At 41.6% G+C, this 7,546-nt stretch overlaps 1 non-coding gene across 1 annotated transcript; it reads right to left on the bottom strand.

Moving 5' to 3' along the window:
* Positions 1–5,974: 5,974 nt before the first annotated feature.
* On the bottom strand, positions 5,975–6,108 carry LOC115029307. The gene has a single exon (XR_003834881.1). It is a non-coding gene; the product is annotated as a small nucleolar RNA SNORA17 (small nucleolar RNA).
* Between the last annotated feature and the right edge of the window lie 1,438 nt (positions 6,109–7,546).

The following is a 7,546-nucleotide window of genomic DNA, read 5'->3' as shown; positions in this document are numbered from 1 at the left end:
AAGAAGAAGAAGAAGAAGAAGAAGAAGAAGAAGAAGAAGAAGAAGAAGAAGAAGAAGAAGAAGAAGAAGAAGAAGAAAGCATCTGTAACCCTAGCTGATGTCCGTATATGTCCAGAATTATTTATTTTGGTTTGTGTGTGTGTGTGTGTTTTGTGGGCCAGTGGACAATTGACAGAGCTGGTTCTCTTCTTCTAGCATGTGGGTCCTGGGATTACAATCAGGTCATCAGTTTTGGTAGCAGACACTTTACTTGCTTAGCCATCTTACCAATCCCATTTTACTTTTTTATAAAATAGTTCACATTAGAGGAATAATTGTACCCTGAAAACTTCTTAGAGCAATTAATTGAACACCCTTTTATACTTAATTGGAAAATATATTCTATGCATTTTCATCAATCGTAGCTTCCTTAGACCATTGAGTGTTTTTGACTCCTACTGACTAAACTTGGGAAAAGGTAAGGAGAGAGAAATAAGCAGACTTAAAGGAAGTTTACATGGTTTGAAACAATTAACTCAAATTATCTCAAGAATGCACCCTCAAGCAAGAGTTATTTTGCTTTCTTTTCCCAGAAAGCCTTTCACTGGGTTGGTTTGGTTTGAAGGCAAACTATTTGTGTCTAGTGAAACCTAACCTTACAAACTCATTGAAGCCTTACTCCATCATTTTATATTAGGCTGTGGACAGAGCAATAGCATCCTGCATCCGGATGACTTTGACTTAGTATGCACATATGAAAGTTAAAGGAAGACCACAGATGTGTTAAGATGTTACACAATGGGGAATTATTATAGAAAAGCCTATTAAAGATTACAAAAGGCTTATGTATGGATGATGATATGATGAAAGACAGAATATTAAAAAAACAAAGAAATTACTATACAGGAGTTAAGAGCATAAAGAGATTTCACAGCTGCTCCTCCTCCTCCTCCTAACAACAACAACAACAACAACAATAATAATAGTTAGTCAAATTGTCTCAATGAAGGCAGGCACCCTGTCTAGTTTCCTTAAGTACAACACTGGTATCTGCAATATGGTAGACATATACTAGCTTTCCCTATTCAAAGCAAAACAAATAAATAAATAGCAGAAGTTAATAACATGTTAAGAGGGAGTATCTTGACCTCTTCCTCCTCTTTCCTCTTCCTCCTCTTCCTTTCCCTTCCTTCCAATCTTTTTTTTTTTTTTCTTACTTCAGTTCCATGACAGAGCTATTTTACAAAAACTTCATTTACTTTCCAGTTGTCTTCTATCATGGCCTGAACTGTCTTCTATGTCAATAGACATTTCTATTGGTTGTATTCTTGATGAGCTCACAGATTCAGGAGGCATGCTTTAAGGGGCAGAATGATGTGTAGTCATTTCACTAAAAAAGTTTTCCAGGAAAAGGGAGAAATAGTCTGGAAACTGCACTTGGATATAACTTTTACATTAACTATGCATGGATATAACTATGCGTTTTACACCACTTGACTGTAAAACTCATTTGAGTAACAAAGAAAAAGCATAAATCTGGTGTTGCTGTTACAACTTTGGGGGTCAGTATTACTAATCTGAGCATAAATATTTATTTATTCCAGGAGTTCAAGAAAGGGTTTTTGGCTCTATGGAATGGATGGGAAAGCCTGGGCAGTACAGGGAATCACGGGTGGGATGGACTTGGGAGAAAGACAGTTCAGGTTCCTGATAGGGACGTTGCAAAAGTAGTGGGAGTTTGAATTGAGGTTGGGAAAACAGGAAGGTGCACCACAGTCATAAGACTAATGGGGATCAATATGTGGGTTTACATGTGATTGATAGAGAAGAGTCAAGTTGATTTCTGGAGACCTGTGGTCCTAGATATTAGATGGGACCTAAATCTAGAGTTGTCATGGAGTCAGTGACAGTGGGAAAGAATCGTCAGGAAAGGTGGAGAACACAGATAAGGGGGTGGATTCCAGGACTTAGATTGGTTAAGAAGACTTGTCTAATTTTTCTGACACAAGTCAGGCTTAAAGATGATTTTCGGTTTGCAGCTGGTAGATCTGATGTCTCAAGTCTGCAGACTAAAGCTGGATCCTCCTGAGGAAGCCTGTGCTTGGCTGAACACATATAGAGGAGCAAGAGGTCTTGAGATACACTTCTGTGGATTCTGTGACCAGGACAAACTATTCAGCTCAGAGGAGACATTGAGAGTTGGCACTTGGGAAGGTTTTGCTACTGAAAAAGGCTAAACAAACAAACAAACAAACACCCCCCCCCCAACCCCAAACATTTGTGATGATGAAATTATAGAACAATCTATTCAGGGTCAATTCTTGATATATTATAGGAATATTATCTTTCTTTCATAGAAATGCAGGGAATTTCCAAAGTAGAGTCATTCAGTTGATTCTACCTGTATCAGTTATTCTTCCTGTTGTTGAGATAAAGTACCCTAGACAAAGCAACACGAGAAAGGAAGTGTTCCTTTTGGCTCACAGTTCAACGGTATCATCTCTCATGGACAGTAGGTCATGGCTAACGGGTGTTCAGGCCACTTGTCACATGGCATCTACAGTCAGAAGCTGAGCACAATGAATGCTAGTACTCCGCTCACATCCACTTTTAATTCAGTCTGGGATTCTAACCCCTTGGATGGTGCCCTCTACAGTTAAGGTGGTCTTCTCACTTTAGTCTCCTGTTGTAACAATCCCCCACAGATGTGTTAGGCATCTTGTCTGTGGGTAGATTTCTGTCCAATAATGCAGAGTGCCAATGCTTCTTTAAACATGCTCACAGTGTCTATGCCATAATAATTTTAAACAGCAGTGTCATTTTCAACTTCTACTTTATTTACTTTTTGCTGTAATAGAGATCAAATCCAGAGCCTCAAGCATGCTCTTTATTCTGATTTATGGCTCTTAGTTTGTCTATCTATCTATCTATCTATCTATCTATCTATCTATCTATCTATCTATCTATCTATCATCTATCTATCTATCTATCTATCTATCTATCTATCTATCTATCTATCTATCTATCTATCTACCTCTATGATCTTATGTCAACACAGCACAAATAACTGTTCTTAAAGTATTTGAGTGGTGCTATTGCTTAGAATTAAATTATTTCAGACTTTCCATTACTAGTTATTCCTTCTAAAGTTTAATATCTCATAAATGTATAAGCCACATAGAATTGTCAGCAGGAATATGAATTTTTTCTGTTCACTACTAAGTATTTATGATCAAACAAATCAATTTTTTCTTTAGAAGAATAAAGGTATAAAGCAATAAGCTTCAGGCACTTCTGAAAATGCAAAAGAAAAAAAACAATCTAAGCACAAAATCTGACAAAAATATACATGACTGTTAAAACTATCTTGTAGGTAAAGTGACAAATCACAATGCCTCAAGTATCAGAGGATTATTTTCCCTTCTAATTCTCAACCACCCTCAACTTATAAACATGGAGAACCATAACCTTAAAGCATATATATTGGTTTGGATGTCTTTTTTTTTTCTTTTTAAGAATTCTTTGTGTTTTTGTGAAAATCTAAGCTGTTCCATTGATTCCATATATTTGTTGACTTGGGCTTTGATTAAAATATTTTAGTTTTACTTCCCTTAGTATGGAGCCAATTGAATGAAAGTTTTCAAACTCTTTTTCTACTAAAAATATGTCATAATATAAATATATACCCTTTACTCTTACCTACACTTTCAGTTCAGGAGTCTTAAGTGCATTCACCACACTGCTTCCTACTTTCTGAAATGTTTCCATCTTGTAAAACTAAACTTCTGTGCCCATTATCCAGTGTTCCATTTTTCCATCAACAGCATTTAGCAATAGCCATTCTATATTCTACTTCTACAAGTCTAACTACCAATACAAATAATAACTAAAGAAACCATGGAGTAGTTGTATTCTGTGACTTTCAATTGGTCTGGTTCCTAAAGATTTGTGCATGTTACCAGAATTTTCATTTTTAAAAAAAATTTATTGGTTCTTTGTAGATTTCACACCATGCTTCCTAATCCTGCTCATCCACCTTCTTCCCTTGAAACCTCCCCTGCTCAACAGAGAACAAACAATTGTTGTGGACACTGTAGCATGTTTCATTGGGTCCTACAGTCTACCCTTTTGTCCACACATCTTTGCTTGCTAATGTTTATTGCAATGACTTGGTCTGATTCGAGGTCTCTGGCTTCTTCTACTCTATCAATACTGGAACCTCACTGGGACTCCTCTCAGATACCCTGTTGTTGCCTTGTGTCATGGCGATCCTGGAGTTTTGGATCAGTAGGATCAGCCCCTTCATGTTCTCCAGCAGTTCATTGATGAGGTAGATACTGCTGTGTGTGTGTGGTGTGTGTTGTGGGGGTGGGGGTGGGGGTAGGGGTGGGGTTGGGGGTGGGTGTGGGGGTGGGAGGTGGGATTCAAAGCCCTGAATCAGGTCTGAGAGGTATCTGAACCAGACAGCCTGCTGGTTCTCTTGCCTTCATGCCATTGGGGCTGACTCACCAGAAACTCCTACTACCAGGGCCAGTTCTACCCTGCTGCCCAGGTGAGGTACAGGTTCTAATCTTCCCAAGTATTCTCGGCTATGGCCAGTTCTCCTATTCTCATGACTCCAGGTCCAGCTCTCTTATCTACCATAGGTGGTGAGGGTCAAGGGAGAAGAGGAGGGTATCTTTCCCTCCTTTGTGCCATAGCTCAGCAGATAAGAGGCAGGCACGTTCTCCTACACTTACCCCTTGGGGACAGCTCACTCTCAACCGCCACATCCAGTTCCAGTTCTACTGTGTTGCCCACATGAGATGCAGGGCCTGCTCTCCTGCTCTTATGACCCAGTTAGGGTCCACTTTCCCACCTGCCACCTGTGGGGAGGGCAAGATGGAGGGGGAAGGGATCTCTCCCTCACCAATGCCACTTCACAAGTAGACAGGAGGAATGGCCAGCTCTCCCACACTTGAGCACCTTGGGGGCTTGATCACCTGCAACTCCTATACCCAGGGACAGCTCCACTGTGTTGCCCAGGTGAGGTACAAGACCTGCTCTCCCGAATGCTGCAGCAGATGAGGAGCAGGGCCAGATTTCCTGATCTGTTGACCTAGGGGACAGCTCTCTTGCCTGCCATAGGTGGCAAGCCAGGAGGGGAGGCCATTTCTCCCTTGCCCATGCCACTGCAAGCAGACAAGTTACAGGGTCAACTCTCCCATGCTCATGCCCTTGGGGCTGTCTCACTTGCAATTCTCACAATGTGTGGAACCACTCATTCCTAGTACAACATCTGGCTAGGGGCAGAATCAACTCTCTGGCTTTCATGCCCCCAGAGCCAACTCTCCCACAATGCTCAGGTGAGGGGTGAGTCCAGTTCTGCACAGATCTCAGATAGCAGCATGTCCCTTGGCAACAGCCCAGACTAGGAATGTCTGCCTGGTCTTTGGTAGTAACAGATCCTTGATGCTGGACCACCAACCCAGACATGTACCCCTATGTCAGTACAGGCTAAAACCCTACCATGATCCCAGGTGCCATCACTGGCCACTCACACCAGGCTATTCATCATTACCCTAGAGTATTCAGTTTTGCCTCTCTTCATTTTTCCCTACATTGCTATCTTTTTCTTTTTCATTGCTACATTACTTACGTGTACCTTTTAGAGGTGCCTGAGGCCTCTGAGCATCTGGGATTATTTCAGGAGTGGTCTCAGGAGTGCTGTGTCCCATCTGGTACATTAAGGAGCATGGTAGGGGTATCTTGGGCATGGGTCTCCATGGTGCCTGACTGGTGGTCATCTCAGGCTAGCTCTTTGTCCAGGCCTCATGGTGCTGATCATCTTGGGCTTGCTCCTTCTCTGGACTACTGGAGTGGTCCCATTTGAGAGTTGTCTATCTAGGGCTCACTTCCGCCAAGGGCCCGCACTAGGTTCTTCTAGTGCATGGCTTGCTCCTGTCCTGCAAGCCACTGGGACTTGTAGGATGTCTCAGATTGGCTTTTTACAAGGAATGCTAGGCTACTAATCATTCAAATGTTCATAGGTCAGAACACTGAGAATAGACAGAGCCTCCCTCCTCTCTGCCACCTCTTGAAGCATATGTGACAGAGCCGCCACACTGGCAATGGTTCTCTATCAGCAGGCAGAATTTCCTACCTCTTCAGGAGTGAATACCATTCAGGTTTGGGGTACTTACTAAGTGCTTTTGTTGTTGTTTATCACTAGTCAAAACATCCAGTTTCTCAAGTAGAGGATCATGCTGTATCTTTAAGTCGTTTCATGCTTATTAAATGGAGATTTCTCTTTGGCGTTCAAACATCCCAGCTGAAGGCAATAGGTCTCGACAAAGACTGTTCCACTTGAGAGTGGGCCGATGTGTTTGCAGCCTGACTTTTTTAGGCAGTAGAAGACGGGACTTTTAAGGTCTCTAGAAAGACCGTTCTCTCTGTTCCTTTATGGCACCGAATCAGGGTTGCACATGGCGGGCCAGTGTCCTGCCACAGTCCTATCTTCTCAACCCTCCTTTGTCCTTCTTGTGCTTAGATCTCTTTGTGTAAAGCACAATACACAAGAACTTAGAACCCGGTTGAGCTAGAATCTTTCCTGACATCTGCTCTGGCACCTTCAGCATGTTGGCATTTGGAGTAGGTAGATTCTGATGGGTACAAGGCTGAAAAAGCTCACTTCAGTTGTGCAGTGAGTGTGAGTGTAATCCTGGCTTCAGGGCTATACAGTACATCTGGAGTCTACTCAAGTGTTTTCAATTAGCTGCTGTGCCAGTTTTAGGTAATACTCTTTGTATTTTGGTTCCCCATGCATTGCCCTTGTGTGGAGTATGGGAAACTGACGGGGGTAAAAGGCTCTTTGAGGAAATCTTCTTAGGAGATTGGAACCACTTCAAGTCTGAGCCTCACCATGGGATAAAAATCAATGTAAGATAGAAATGTAATGAAAATGACACCTTATTCCCACTAGTGATATTGAATTGGTGACAACTAAGTATTCAAGTTTCATAATCTGGATTGATTTCTGGAGAAATTTAAAAGCCATCAATTGCTACAATGCGATGAATATGTAAAAGTACCAGAGGAGGTAATTCTAATCTAAATGAAAGCCACTGCTGTCAATGCTAATTCGCTTTCTGTTCTGTTCATGATTCAAGAAAGCAACTGAAGATAGACTCTGGCTGTTGTCAGTTACCTTTCTCAGGGGGTAATGGTAGCTTCGGCACTGTCTTTGTAAAGGCAGCTTCTGCATGAATGGCAATACATTTCTCAGTCACACAGACCAGTGCTTGTCAGACAATGTGTGCGACATGAGAATTTGTTTTCATTTTATTATTTTTTTTATCACTGTGTATTAGCTGCATAAAACAACAGCTTCGGCTATGACATTTTCATAATGTAGACAACAGACATTGATTATGCTCATTGTCCCTTGCTACTCTCATTGACACCCTTTCTCATCTCAAATAGCCCCCTGTCTGCTTTAGTACCTGTTAAAAATAATTGGACTTGAAATTTTGTTTTTGGAGACAAGGTTGCTCTATGTAGTCCTGACCTGGAACTCACTATGTAGACC

Source organism: Mus caroli, chromosome 14 (assembly GCF_900094665.2).
Source record: "Mus caroli chromosome 14, CAROLI_EIJ_v1.1, whole genome shotgun sequence".
NCBI classification, from domain to species: Eukaryota; Metazoa; Chordata; class Mammalia; order Rodentia; family Muridae; genus Mus; species Mus caroli.
The sequence above is the reverse complement of the archived record's forward strand: the minus strand, read 5'-3'. Positions and strand labels throughout refer to the sequence as shown.